This window comes from Molothrus ater, chromosome 2, assembly GCF_012460135.2.
Source record: "Molothrus ater isolate BHLD 08-10-18 breed brown headed cowbird chromosome 2, BPBGC_Mater_1.1, whole genome shotgun sequence".
Classification (NCBI taxonomy): Eukaryota; Metazoa; Chordata; class Aves; order Passeriformes; family Icteridae; genus Molothrus; species Molothrus ater.
The window spans coordinates 66477663-66493322 of record NC_050479.2 but is presented as its reverse complement, the minus strand read 5'-3'; the positions used below and the strand labels follow the sequence as shown (position 1 = coordinate 66493322).

The 15660-nt window shown below is 38.8% G+C and overlaps 1 protein-coding gene across 4 annotated transcripts in view; it reads right to left on the bottom strand.

Moving 5' to 3' along the window:
• DCLK1 (doublecortin like kinase 1) overlaps positions 1-15660 on the bottom strand; it is a 235429-nt gene that overhangs the window by 138054 nt on the left and 81715 nt on the right. The gene's annotated exons all lie outside the window — the stretch shown is intronic.

The following is a 15660-nucleotide window of genomic DNA, read 5'->3' as shown; positions in this document are numbered from 1 at the left end:
GACACAGCATATATATTGTAACTATACTGAAAAATCAAGTTGAATTTTTTTTTCTTAAAATCCTGATTTTTCAAACTAATTGTAAAGAAAGATAAAAAGACCTTACATAGGTTTAGAAGCCAAAACCACGACACAAATTAAAGAAAATCCTTCAAAATAGCTCATTCCTTTAATAAGAAAACAGAACCAAAAACAACCTCAATGTAAGTCCCTTTCATAAACAAAACTGGAACAGAAGTAAATAACAGAACAGATTATAGGCATCCATACTTTCCAGAAAAAAATTTCAGCCCTACCAATCCCTCTCAGTTTTGTCCTGTGAACAAATTAATCAGTAACTTTACTTGGACATCAAATTACAAAGCTACCTGTCTTGACTGCCTGTCCCAGAGGCCAAACTATTCCTGACCATGCTCCTGAGGAAGAGGGGTAACTACTTTGTCTAGCTGTGGAAACTGCAGCCAAACTCTAGAGGGAAGAAAAAGTTGTTTTCTCTTCTGCATCACCTGCCCCAGCGAGGGCGTGTAGCATTCCCTGGGGGAGAGCATCATCCGCTCAGGAAAGCTCTTCCCTGATTCAAAAAGCTGAAACACACCATAAACAGAAGTTAGAAAAAAAGATTTTCATGCTTCTTCTGTTGCCTCACAATCTCTGAGCTTACCTCTTGGAACACAATGAAAGCTGTTTTAAGAATTCCAAAAAAAAAAAAAAAAAAAATTTGAGTCCACAGCTTACATCCATAAATTCAAGCCTGTTATGAAATGAAATATAAAACAGTGTTTCAGGATTGCACTATTGTGACTACTTAAATGAGAAAAGAATAGAAGAAAGAGTGAGCCAGTCCTGAGGAATGATACCTACTATACCTTTGGGCCTTTTCCACAAGTCCCCTACTCCTCACTAAGATATTTAATCCAGGCTCTGTTTTAAGGAATTTTGATATGCCTCACAGAAAATTCTTCTGCTAAGCTTCACTAGCTGTTAAATTCAGTCAAGTTTATAGCTCTCATGCTATATGTAGGGGGCATACGCTGCTGTACTTTGAATAAGGGGAGACACACAACTCTGTAGCTTTAGAATTTCCTGAGAGTACATGGACCACAACAGGTGATAGTGGGAGAGATTTCCCAGGATATTTATGCTTTTTGTTCCTCATTCTACTGATATTTTCAGCATTTCAAAACACAGCAAAATCCATATCCTTCAAGGCAAAAGATTTATGCATCTTTAAAAAAATTCCAATTTTAAAAATAATGCCACAGTCCTGCATAATCCTATCTTTTGTTTGCTAAGTCTGCTTCCCAGCAAAAGCCCTGCACTCCAACAATTGCTTACTTTCTTGTTACAGTCTTAGCTGCAGTGCCTTGATAAATAGATGTTTCCATGGAGATGACAAATGAATATCATCCATGTTGCAATGAGATTCAGATTTCATCTTGAAACATTAGCTTTCAAACCACAGCTTATTCATTATTCATTTGCAGTAAGGAAATGGCTGAAACCCAGTGCATTACAGCAGATTAAAATCTGTGCATGCAGTCTAGAAGAAAGTGCATTTGTCACCATATAATATGAACAAAACTCCCTGGGATTAAAATAATGATCCCAGAAGCTGTCCTAAAGGTCTAGAAAGATTTTCCCCTCAATTAATAGGATGTCTACATAAACTACGGAAATTGAGACACATTTTAACTATTAAGGCAGGCAGGGGACTTTCAGGAGGAGAAAAACCCAGCAGATGACATTCGACTGTTTTTCAAATTGTTAAAATTACACTAAATGCTTTTCAGAAACATGCTTAAAAACATAAATCACCAAAACTTATTAGCTTAGTAATACATGTAAATTTGTGCACCCTTTTGACTGTTCTTGTGTATGAAACCAGTATCTACATTCCATCCAGAAAATGCCTTTCTTTTACAACTTGCTGGTAGATGACTGGAGTCTTTGGCAGCTCTGAGGGAGCCTAAGATGGAGAAGAAGAAAATATTCTCAGTTTTTTCATAACTAATAACTTGTCTGCAGTTATTTTTAAAAAGGACCTTAAAGCTCATGAAAGCTTTCCACTTAGCAGCAATGTCTACTTTTGTCTGCTCAACTTAGGAGAAATATTTGTTCTTCTATATTTAATAAAAGCAGTACTGTTATAAGATGGCCAATTAAAATAATACACAATATCAATGCACTCCATTAAAACATTTTTTTCATTCATATGTCCTAGGCTAGAAGGAAGAAAAAAGTCAGTGTGCTGTTACTGCTACATGTAGCACACACTGAAAGAAATTTTGTCTTCTGCACTTCTGCACATAAGGGCTTCAAATTTATGGTAATTTGAAGAATATTAAATACTCTTTCTTAAATGCTAGCCTAAGACTGGCCTACTTGGAAGGAAGGAGTCTGGATCAAGGCTTGAAAAACAAAGCAGACACATGCATTGGAGTGTCACCTAATATTTACTGTCTGCTGTTATCATTGCTTGTAACAGCATTCAAATCCACTGTAATTGAGGTAGGCAGGAAATTTTTGGCTGATTTTGAGGTGGGAGCTGTCTATATGCATACGACCTGAAGGAAATTTTACCTGGAGGAAAATTATCGTGCATCTGACCCAGGGGAAAAAAAACAGGACATACAAAAGTGGGACGTCCTTCACACTTGCCCTGGTTAACAACATCCATGCTCCTGCTGTCTGAGCACTGGAGTTGTCCTGGGAAAAGCATGTCAATTAGAGCAAGTTAAACCAATTATGTGTCTCTTCATTTGAATTATTGTCCATTAAGAACTGACCTGAGTTTACAGAACACATTTCATTTCCATAATAGACTTAATACCAGTGTGCCAGGAGGTCAAAGGGTAACAAGAAATGATGACTCAGGATTACTTTGACACATAGGCAGGGGACAGTGAGCAGCAGCTCATTTTTTTCCCAACTAACATGACATGCCATTTCCATACTACTGCTATCTCACCTAGTTCCTCAGATCGCCATGAAGCTGGAACAACCACACGCTCCACTGCACAAGCAGCCATCTCCACAAAGTCTCTTCAGATCTCACAGATGAGGATTTATACAAGCATAGCATTGGGATGAGATGAAACAAGCAATAAAGGCCAAAACTCATTCACATCAAGAAATATGCACACAGTCGAGACAAAGCACTGAGCTCTTCCTGTGCAGGTTGTCTCACGTGGAGTAGGACATCTACTAAATGACCTTTTCTGCAGAAATAAGCCTTTCAGGGTCATTTTTGTCACTGCAGAAGGCAGAAAGAGTTAACCACTACCCACCCTTTGCAAACCTTTGGAGATTTGATCCAGCACATTTAATTTGGAGAATTTTTCTACTCTGAACTCAAAGTCAAAGTTGCAATTGAATTTATCCATTATTGTAGTTCACAGCAGTTAATGCCTGGAACTGCCTAAGGTTTGAAGTGAGACATTTGGGACACAAGCTGTCAGAAAATAGATTTGTTTCTCAAACCTAACTCTTTTCTTATTTGGCAGGAGATGCTTTCTTCATCATGCTCTTCATTTGCTTCTGAGCACAGATTCATAATAACCATGACAGTGTGTTTTCACTCACCAGCACAAATTGTAGCCTTCAGAGGCAGTAAAAGCAACAGGCAGATAGACAAAGCCATGGAAACCTTTCAGCACAGCACAGTGAAGATTCCAGCATCGAGCTAGATGACCAAGAGAGTGAAACACACACTCTTTTCCTTTGAGAAGAAAAACAAGAAACTCCAGAATGAAACGAGGTGTTTCAGATACAATGTCTCGCAGTATCTTTTTTTGTAACTTAACTTCCTAAGATAAACACACAAAAGACCTAAATGTTTGGTGATATTTACTGGAGCCAAAATGACCGCTGTGAACTCACTGTAGAGTACACTGAATCTTCTGAAGGACAGTGTGATGTTAAGTGCAATGTTTGCAAGTACTTGTTTAACCTATAACTTCTCTCCGCTTGCTCTCTCACTCATTTCTATAAATCTGCCACTGTGTTTATCACCTGCTACAGCCTTAACCTTCCCCAGCTGGATATGGAGATGTAACTCCACAGGTAGAGAGCACAAGACACTCAGAATCCATTAAGGAGTGATCATACATGGTCCTTCAGCACAAAAGTCACTGCAGCCACCTACTTCACCTGTGCAGAAGGAGCCTTTGCTGCCTGACAGTTTCCTCTGGTATTATTTTCAATTAGCTGCTGTCATGCTCAATATCCTTGACCTTTTGAAATCTGCAACTTTCAATTCATTTAACAAACGTAATCCTGTATTTACTACTGTTTAAAATACCTTAGAGCATTAAAAAAAATCTGGAAATTAGCCAATGTCCACGGGAAAACAAAAACACATACGCTTACATAACTGATCATTTCTAAGGTGATAATGAAGTTTGAAAATCACATACCTAAAAGTCCAGAATGTGAAACTGAAATGCAGGAAGGGCTAATTAGCAGCCATAAAAGACTAATTAATGTACTAAGACCCAAGAGGGAACAAAGGTTCACAGCCTTGTAGCATTTGGGCTATATAGATTTAACTCCTAGGCCTAGGAATAAACTCTTGTAGGTTCAGCTCCAAGCTCAGTTTCTGTCAGACATTCCAGAAGCCACCACATGATTAGTTCTGGTTTAATCAATGTGTTGTAATACAGATATATTTTTTGTATATTTACAAAGAGTCCTGAGTTTGGATAGTGTTGAGTAAAAAGCATAATACAGACAAGGAAATTTTCCTTGAGCACTGAAGGAGAGCCTAAATCATCTACTTTATATCTAGAAAAAGATTTGAAATGTTTATCAACAAAAATTATTTGGCCTGGTTCAATGGCATTATATTAAAGCAAGAATACATAATCTTCAGAAGAAATTTGCACTAGCATTATCCCTTTTCCTACTAGGAAATAACTGAAGTCAACAGAACAGAGTTTTTACTGTGAAGTTGTATAATACTGTGATCCTAGGGCAAAAATCATCATTTCAAGCACAGAAACTCTGATCTATTTGAGTTGAGCTCACATTCCATGGGGAGAAATTAGTTTATTCCCCTACTTCAGCCAAGCACAGAAAACTGAAAGCAGAAAATCGTAAAACAACGCAGCCCCACGAGGCAGGTAGGACACCCCAGAGCATCTGTGTGACACCATAGTAAAGTCATCCTGCCACTACCTGAAGGCAAACTCTGTGTGCAGCACCATCTAAACTATGGGCCATTGCCACGAGAGCCTTCTACCAGCGTCTGCTTGGCAAAAAAAGACTTAACTATGTCTTCTTACAAAACCAGGAGAAACAGAGCAGAAGTAGGAACTGCTCATCTGCAGAACCACATTGGAATTTCTTCCAGTATCCTATCTAGTGCACCTTATCTACTTTTCATCTTTCCTTCCCAGCTTCCCCCCACAACCTGACAGCAAGTAATGGACTCAGGGATCTCCCAGCTGGAAAATTGTGGAAGAAGCTGCAGTAGGATGGAAAGGTCAGGGCTATCTGTGTTCCTGTCCTGAAGTCCTGGAAGGAGCAGGCTTGTAACCTTCCTGTCATCTCATGATTGCAGAAGCCCAACAGGGGTCAGGGGAGAGAATCTCAAAATGTGTGACATTGCTGTGAGAGCAATCAGAAGCCCTCACTCATGCAGTCCATATTCACCAGGTATAAGTGGGGCCAAGCACACAGCTTCTGACCATTGCCTTTTGTCAGCTTTGAAATCGATCTCCGTGGCTAAAAGTCTTGCTGGGCACTTTCAGAATGTACATATAGTCTTCATAGTTTCCAACCAGTTGGATGATGAACTGTAACCAGAATGGACAAAGCACCACTATGGTATCACTGCAAGGAAGAATCACTTTGATTTTAAATTACTACTCTCTTCTGAAAGAGATCTTATTTTGGTCTCATGAAGACTGATTTTCCTATTTTTTTTTCTCTGCAGAAAGGAGAATTTATGCAACATGTACAGCTGGCTGCACTAGGTATATATAGCATTTTGGATCATCCTCTTTATTGATCGTGTTGAGTTCTAAAACCATTTGCCATCATTTCATATCAATATCAGTCCAGAAAACAGAAGGGAAACCTTCAGCAGCAGCCAGTCAGCCATTTCTCCGTTACTAGGCAGGATATAACCCAAACAATATAACTCCAGTGCTTTATATGGAAAATTTAGCCCTTCAATATTTTAGAGAACGGACTACACCAAGGTCAAAGAAAAGCCTTTTTTCACTCCCTATGAAAACTCTAATTTGCTCAGATTTATGGGGTGTGTGCATTATTCAAATATGCATCCCATAGACACATTTGAATCTAATAATGTACTTTTCTAATGCTCTGCCTCAATAGGGCAATTTCCAGCCCCAGAAAGTGCAAAGCAATATTGAGGACAATGTGCCCCTCCCAACTCTATAACTCAAGGAACTGAAAATCCGTTTTTCCATGTGCAATTGCTGCTCCGGCCAGCAGATGCTACTGCGGTATTAGAATGGGAGCCAGGAGTTGTGGCTCCTCACTGTCCACTGCTGGAGAATGGACACCACACAGCCTTTAATTACATGATCATACACTGCCTCATGCCCTGAGCTGCTGTCCTTTTGAAGAGGATAATGAAGAAAGCTTAGTTGTCTGTAGAACCCTTCTTCATTTGCTGAGAAAGCTGGCAGGTATGTGGTGAACAAAAGGAAACGGCGGGGGAAGAGGAGGGTGTCGTGACTGAACACAGCAAAGCTCAGCTGTTAAAGAGAATGGTGAAAGGGGATGCATAGTTGGAAGCCCGGGTACAGACACACCATTCTGGCTACCCAGAATCAGAGGATGTTTGAGACTCTGCATTTTATCTCTCCATGCCTCTGTTCCTTCTGTAAAATTGAGATAATGCCTGCTAACATCTCTGAAATGATTTTATAAGTATTAAAGAGTAGTTCTAGCACATTAATGCATTTACACGTGAACTATTAATAGCAGTAAGAGTCAACACTAGACAGTACAGAAAATTAAAATGGTTATTTAGTGCACAGTTTTTCATGTAATTTTTTGTTATTAAAAAAAACTAAATATGTACAAAACTCAAAAAAGAAACTGTATCCAACACGTTTTAAGGATCTTTGACAGCAATATATATTTAAAATGCAGCAGCACAACTTAGCTCCAACCTCCTTCTAGCTTCACTGAAAGAAAAATTCAGAAGCCAAAGTTAAGGAGAGGTGTTTGCCTGTAAGAAAGCCAGCACACCATGGTCACTGGTCTGTCTGTCTGGAATAAGGAGAAGATGGCCATGGTATCTCATGAATGGCCAGATCACAAGTATGAAGACAAACAGAGAACAAGGAGTGAGGAAACTTAGGGTAAAGAGTTCAAACAAGTATCCAAACCACACAAAATCCCTAGATTTAACACTTAACCCTTCAGCCATTTGCAGACATTTTCCCCTTCATGTTGCAGCCCCAGTGAATGCCTGATAATCTTTGCATTATCTCCCTCCCCATTTCATACAATCAAAACATGACTGTGCACTGTCAACCAGAGGGCTGGAATCATGCAGAGATGTGGGAACTGAAAACTCCACAGCTCTTCCTCCCTCTATGGCCAGACCTGTGTTTTATATAGCAGCCACTACCTGCTCATAGCACAGCAGGAGAGCAGCAACTGTCTTCGAGGCTGATCTCTGCCACCACAGGGTACAAGGAAGAAGGAGAGGCACAGGAGTACAATTAGTACCTTAACTTATTCAAAGCAAAGTCATCTTATCACGAAATTGAAGGTAATCACACCACAAGAGAGAGCAATTATGTTTTTTTTCTTTTTTTTTTAATCTTTGGATTGCAATGTCCTGACAAGCAATCAGGCTCAAACATTTAAACTCAACATGAAGAATCTACAGCCCCTTTCTGTCATCTCATTTCCTTTACATAGTATTTTTCCATCATCAAAAATAAGTCCTTATCCTTCCCTGCTGATTCTCAGCTCCTTTCTAGAATCACAGTCAGTCCAACAAGATCAAAGCGGAGCTTCTGTCCTAGTGCCCACTGCCTTCTAGCAACTGTCCCGCCCTGTCAGAGCTTCAGCCTTGCTGGAGTCATTTAAATGTATGGCACATAGATGCCTTTCCTCTCAACTTTCCTTTTTTACCCTCTGTCAGAGAAAAGAAGAGCCTGAAAGTTTTTCCTCTGCTGCTTTACTCTGCAGAGCATTTAGATATATCTATAAAGGGATGAGGCTAAAATGGCATCACTAAGCTAACCAAGCATCAGGGATTGCTTCTGTCCTTACAATTGCCTGGAGCACATTTGCTGAGCAGTACAGAAATAGAATGGGGTAACAGACAGAAGCAAGATGTCAAAGAGTAGAAAGTGACAAAGGGGGAAAGATCACTTTTCAAAAGCACAACAGGATGCAAAGGCCAAAATGTTTCAGGATGAGGAATCCAAGGTTTGGGAACTTTTCCCAATGATTATTCACCTGGGTCTTATTGCCAGGACTGGCTTGTGGGCTGTGGTTGACTAAAGAAGGAAAGGGTTTATAATTTCATCTTGAATGTTACTTAAGTTTCATATGATAGTTTGATGCAATAGGAGAGTTCTACTCTATTTTCTTAAGTAAATTTTGCAGACTGTTTTTCTGATATAAGCCACAGTGACTTCACAGACACAAAGGCAAGGGAATGAAAAAACAATATAAATGTGTGTTCACCTGTGTTTGGGAGAGAACAGCAGCTGCATCTTAAGGCTTCCTATATATTACCACAACTACATGCATGACAGGTTGAGTTTTGATGATTGATGAATCTACTAATTGATTATTCTACCCATGAAAGGTTAATCAAATTTATTGTTAATAACAGAATAATAACAGAACTTATTTTTCTATTATTTCACAATTTACTGAAGACTTAAAGGTAGCATGTAAAGAGTTCCCTGTTTTGCCCAAGTAAAGCCCCTAACCAGCCTAGGGATCTTCTGTGGCTTCAAAACTTGAACACTTTGCTCTGTGGAAAAAGTCTATCACACAGCTCTGGTCTTGGCTGTTGCACTATATCAGAAAGCAGACAGAGGAATTGCCAAGCATCTTCTGTTGACCCAGCTCTCTAAGTGAAAGCCACTTATCCCTCTCTGGGGTCTTGATCTTCTGTCAGTGTCTCCTTCTCCCTTGTATTGCTGGATTACAAAGCAATCCTCCTGACCTGCCCTTCCAGACCTGGTTACAACTGGGCTGAGTAGGGCAGCTGGAGGCTTCAGGAGAGAAGTACAAATGCTGCAGATTCCTCTGCCTTGTTGGAACAGGCTGCAGTTCTCAAACTGTGTGGGTGCCTCAGAAGATCTTCAGGCCTGGAGGAATCTAGAGTGCTGCTCATCTTTGACAGAAGGGGTATGGATTCAGAAAATAATGCCTCTAGCGTCATTACCACACTCTGAGAGCTTCTCAAAGAGAGTGATTTGAGGAATATTATAAAACTCCAACACATTGCAAAGAGAGGGATATTAGAAGCAACATTTATGTTTCTTGTAAAGACTTTGCTACTCTTAAAAGGTAACAAAAGTGGTGAGAAAAAAGATCATTTCACTAAGTTAAGCTTTGATAGAATTCAAGCACCTGACACAAAATCCTGCAACTCCCAGCACAGTTCAGCAGGAGTATTTTAAGCCTGTTTCAAGCAAATCCAGAAGAAATTTCACTTCTTTCTCTGAGCTTCTACCATCACACTTATAGCAATCATATTTTAACCATGGAAAACCTTTGAGAAGTAGTACTCAGGAGGCCTAAAAACAGCATTTCTGATTGTGATAGAACTCGACTGCCATTTTCTATTCACAGACCCTTTCAGTTCGTGCAGTGCATGATGTTATGCAAGGCAATTTTCCAGTTATAATGAGGTTCAAAATAACTGAGAGACAAACTAGAAAAAAAAAAGAGAAAGAGCCTATGCACTAGGTATTTCTTGTGTATTTCCACTTCAATATCAGTAAGGCTTCCCAGCTACATCTTGATACATTGATAGAGAAGCATAATATTCTTTGATACAATTAACTACAAGATTTGTATCCTGACTGATTCACTCTGAGCTTGGAGCCATTTAAATTCCTGAATGATAACTATTTTGCTTCAAAAGCATTTTCTTACATTTTTAATTTTGCCAAGCATGACAGCACAATAAGGTGAACAGGAATTACTAGGAACCAGCAGCACACAGCATCACAACTGTCTGCCATGGAAAGCAGGGACATGCCTCTCCTGTGGAAGCAAGTGACTGCCTGGGAAGGTGAAGTAGCCCCTGATGAGTCTGTGCTGCTGCAGAGACTCATCAGGGAGAGATGCTTCCAAGAGAAAGAAGGGAGAGACTGCTTCCAAGGTGCTTATGGCACCTTAAAAATTTAAAACTACTGTAGAAATCCCTACTGTGTGCTCTTGTGACAGCAGAACAGACCAATACTGAGGCTTTCACATGCATGTCAAAATAATATTTTCCAAAAGGTACCATTTAGAAGAAACAAGAGCAAAATGGGTTCCTTTTGTCAACTTTAATTTTCATGCAACAGTAAAACTGTGGATGAGGGTGGAGGCAACTGGATTTGGATAGATTTGCTGATCATGCACAGCATTTTTTTTTCCTCTATGACCACAAAACTGTTAATAAAGAAGGATACAGAAGACAAAGTCAGAGTTGTCCTACATATCAGTGTGTACATGGGAAATGATAAATTCAAAACACTTAAACTTTCTGACTTTAGTTTGACAAATGACTATGATGTATCTGAAAGCCACTGGGAACACCTGTGTATTTTCAGCAGCTGTCAGTGAGCCACCATTCCAGATGAATACACAATGCTTTGCTGTAGGAGAGCATACAAAATTACTTAAGTTTTGGTAATTCTCTGCTCTTCCAATATTCCTAAATGTGCTGAGTTGGTGCTTGTGAAGGACAAACATGCCCCATCACAGTTCACCTGGAAAGGGCCACAGAGCAGCACTGAGGACTGTCCTGTGGGACAGGTGCTGGGCAGTAGAAGGGTGTCTTGTGCCCTTCCAGCCCCCAAAATTACTCCTCTTTCCTTCTTCACCTTCACAGGCCCTTGGAGGACTAGGGAGCTCATCTGATAGTTTTCAAATAGTTGACTTGCAAAACAGTGCCATATAATTCCCACTTTCCAAGGCAAAAATGTCAGCCAAGCATTTAGAGGAAAAGTCACATAGGTGTTACAGGCCTGAATGATTTCATGTGCGAGTTGCCTATTTTATGCACTGGCAACAGGAGCTTTCTATGCATCTGTGAAACTTTAGGAAGTCTGCTGCTAAGGCCTGAATCATCTATACCTTGAGAGGTTTAGTCAATTTTCTTTGCACACTTCTTTGTCGATGCTCTTTTCCAATGCAACAAACCTTTCCAAGCAGAGGGAAACTGCAGAGGGAAACTCCAAGTTCAGTTTTATTCAGTAATCTAATTGCATCCTTCTGATCAACCTTACTGAAAATACATATTTAAATGGTACTTCCACACAGAAAGAAAGACAAAAAAATATTAGTATCAATAAGAAACATAATTGCAGGCAACAAAGCATTACTGAAAAGCATTTTCATTCTCTTTTTCTTTTTTTCCCCATCTGCAATATTTCTTCTAGAAGAGCAGTGAAAATGCCAAGAAGTGGCATTCTAATTCAGGACCTCTCCAGGTACATTTGACATTTCAGAGCAGCTCAACCTCATTTGCCTCTTTGCCTGTCTGCCTCACCAGTCACCCAAACATTTATACTCCAGAGAACAGTACAGAATCAGACTTATTCTGAGTTGTCATTTTCTCCTTCTTCCCTTCTGCTAGAATGAACAATACCCTCTTCCGTCACTGCACAGTGACTGAGCTTTTATTTTTTCACACTTCAAGACAGGAAATGTATGCCTGACTTTTTGTTGAAACCAACAACTGCATTTCACTTCTTCTGTTAAAACCTTCTATGCAATCATGTTAAAAAAAGGAAGCAAAATGACTTGCATAATGCTAAGTTTTTCTTCTGAATGAAGAACAGTGGCTACATATTTATTCCATTACTATGGGCATAATTGGAAAAGAACAGAGGGTTTTGTCGTCCAGAATCTGTGACTTGGATCACTGAGATAACATGGAATAAAAGCTGTCCTTAGTTTGGTGGTTAAAAAAAAAGCAATTTAAAACATCCTTTACCAAATCACACAAATGGAAACGAGATGACTAAAGAGTAGCTGTAAAAGAAAAACAAATCACACAGTAAAAAAATAAGAAAAAGGAAAATTCCCACTTCCAACAACTCAGGATACTGCATATTAAGCAAATTGAGACCAAAAGAAGTAGTATGGGTTCCCTTTGGATAAGGACGTCAAATTTGTTAATAGAGAGGCAGAAAAAGGCTTGTCTATCCCCCATTTCAGAAGTGGCAGAGAAGCTACTGCATTAAGTCACAAGAGAGTGTGTTCCAATCCCTTGAAAACTGAAGAGAGTATCAGGAAGTAGCTACTACCAAAAGGAAAAAAAAAACCACTAAAATCAAACAAAACAAAACCAAAAAACACTATAAAAAAACCCTATACTTTCAAAATCAGAAGAGCTGGATAAGTATTAACCAAAAATCTAGATGAAATTAAAAAATAGTCTATCTTGTTGAAATATAAACCTCTGGCTGCTATAGAAAATCTTTTAAAGACTGGAAGGGTACCAACCAAAAAAAAAGGCATCTCAACATTGACAGACATGTTTTCTTAGGTTGACACTTCTCCTGATAACTGCAATACACTGAGGAAATAAAAACTTAGAAGATTGGTATATAATGAGTGTTGGTTGATGCAATTCTGTGGAAAAAATCTATTTTGTCAAATAAACCTGGTTTTACTCTCTGATGAAATAACAATTGGTTGATTAAGGTAACTACATAGATGCACCTGAAAAACTTAGCTTAGATACCTGAGTTGTTGGCATTGCATTCTGATTAAAAATTCAGCAGTATTCATCATCACTAACACATATAATAGTTGGATTAAGATGCCAGATAACAGCTCCTAAACAGTAGCTGCAACTGGGAAATCACCTTGAAAATACAGCATTTCCAGCAGGGATCCACAGGGACTGGCAGCTGGGCTTAATGTTTAATAGCATTTTTTTTTTCAGTTAGTGACCCCAAAACAAACATAATAAAGTAGTTGCTCTTTAAAATTTTTGCCAGACAAGGACAGGCATAATAAGTAAGAAGCACCTTACATATAATGTTCTACACATTTCTAATGAACCTGGACCCTCAGATGACATCTAAACAAGTAAATCAAACACTTCCATAAAGCAGGAATGTGCGAGATAGCTCAGACCAAAAAGCATTCCAGGGAGACTTCAGACAATTTAATGCTATGAACAACAGAGTTCCAGGGATGGGAGCTGCTGCAGAGTCCAAGAAGACAATGAACAAAGAAAAATGTATAAAAACATGACATATGGGATAAAACTGAGCAAACCAAAGTTGTTTAGTCTGGAGGGGGGAAAAAATGACTTGGTCATAAACATTTGTATATAGAAAGGATGGATGGGGAAAAGATATGCTGCTAGGACAGGAAGGAATTTAATGATAAGCAAGGAAAATTTAGGTTATACTTTAGGAAAAACTTTTTGGCTGCAAGAACAGTAAAATACTGGAAAATGTTCCCCAGAGAAATTGCAGGATCTTTTGGAGGTTGAAGTTTTAGGCAAACATATTCCAAGTCTTGGTCTGGCCCTGGGAAAGGGAGTCTGTCTCAATAGGCCACTGACCCCTTTGAAGCCCTTTCAAATATTTTTCTCCCACAATGCTATAGCATACACATGAAAAATGAATACAATTCCCCACTTTCAGGACAACAAATATCCTTCTCCCTCTAATCCTGCCAAAACTTAATGTATTTATGACATATCTTTAAACTGGCACAGATAAGGAATGTTTGTGGTCAAGGAACACAGAAGCCTAAATAGAAACTTGGGAGTTCTGCTCAAATATCCTTTTATCTTGATGAAATGTAAAGACATAAGCAGTTTCCTGAGTCATTAGATATCTAGGTGCTTTGTTGTGCAGAGAAATGCCTACCTCCAAATCAGTCTATTGTGACGTTTTTGATAAAGACTGCACACTCTGTAGCAAAGACAATCTTCTTGCTTTGCCTGGTGTCAAAAACAATTTGGTTTTACATTTATATTTTCTTGCCAAAACAAACTTTCTGGATTTAAAGGGGATGGAATCCCCAGCAAGATCTATCTTTTGTACACAAGGTATTTTTTTCTAGTAAAACATAGATTTAGAATAACAAAATTTAGAAAATATTTATTACATCTCTTAAAAGAACTGTTATAGACTCAATATAATTGGCGTACTCTGCAAAGTCAGAGTCTGTTTCTACATTTGGTCTCCCTTCTCTCAATACGTCAAATATCCCTGCATGGCTCCTTTTTACAGTTTATCTTTAAAAGAAAAGGAAAGAACAGAGCCAAGGGTTTGATCATTCTGTCACAGAGTGCATAAACAACAGCAGCATCCCCTCAGTCAGCATGCTTACAACAACCAAAGAAGAGCAGGAATTGCTCTTTTTCCCCTCACAATCCCCAACACCACAATTAACAAAAATGTATTTCTACTGTGATATGACACAAATGAGAGAAATAATCTCTCTGAGAGATTGATTATCATCCCTGAAGAATAACTCTAAACCTATTTAATACTGCTAACATTGAAACTGGTAACTAGGGCAAGAGTCCAGACGCTGAGAGAAAGTAGCTTTATTTTCAAATGAAATTTCCGGTCTTTTCGGTAAATAGAAAATGGACTTTTAACACATACATACACCTGCTTGTACATACAAAACTAACTTCCATGGCTTTTCAAGTTTCTTCAGCTTAAATAATAGACATCACACATGACATTTATATGGTCATAACATTCTAATTTAAAGTTGAGATAGAAACTAAAAAGGAACTGAAAAAACATGATCAATTGTGCTAGCTCAGAGTGAAAGATCTCTGTCTGCTTGTCACATAGGTTTAGCTTATGCATTAGCAGTGCACAGAGTTCACAATTTAGTGACATTTATAAGGGTTTACATTTTTTTATGAGGAGTGACATTACACTTGGCAATTAAGTGTAAAAAACTGTTTTCTATTTCTATTTGAGATGTATCACCTCTTGCTCATGTGATGAAAAACAGCAAACAGTAATTCCCTATTTAACATTCCCACATTATTTATGGCTGTATGGACCCCAACTCCATTTCCTTTTTGTTGGCTTTCCTCTCCGTGTTAAAAAGGTCTTAATCTAGGAGTAAGTTTCAGGGTCTTTATCCATATTCTCTACTCTTCTCTGTAGATCAGAGAAAAACCAGGGCTGGGCAGGACTGCACACACAACCTGAGGAGTGTGCATGGCACTCCAATGCCGTGGGCATCAGCAGCATCTGCTGTTTTGGCTCCGGACCACTTCTAACATTCCATTTGTGTGTTTGACCACTGTGGAGTATTGAAGCTGAGGCTTTTAAAATACAACCCCATTACAACTTCAAGAGTTTTTTTTTTTTCCTGAACAGAAGCAGCTGATTTAGAAATTATCACATGCCTTGCTAGGTGCATCACTTTCCATCTGCAGATGAGAAATTATATTTGCGTTTCTTTCTGGCCAGTTGTTTAATATCATTAAAT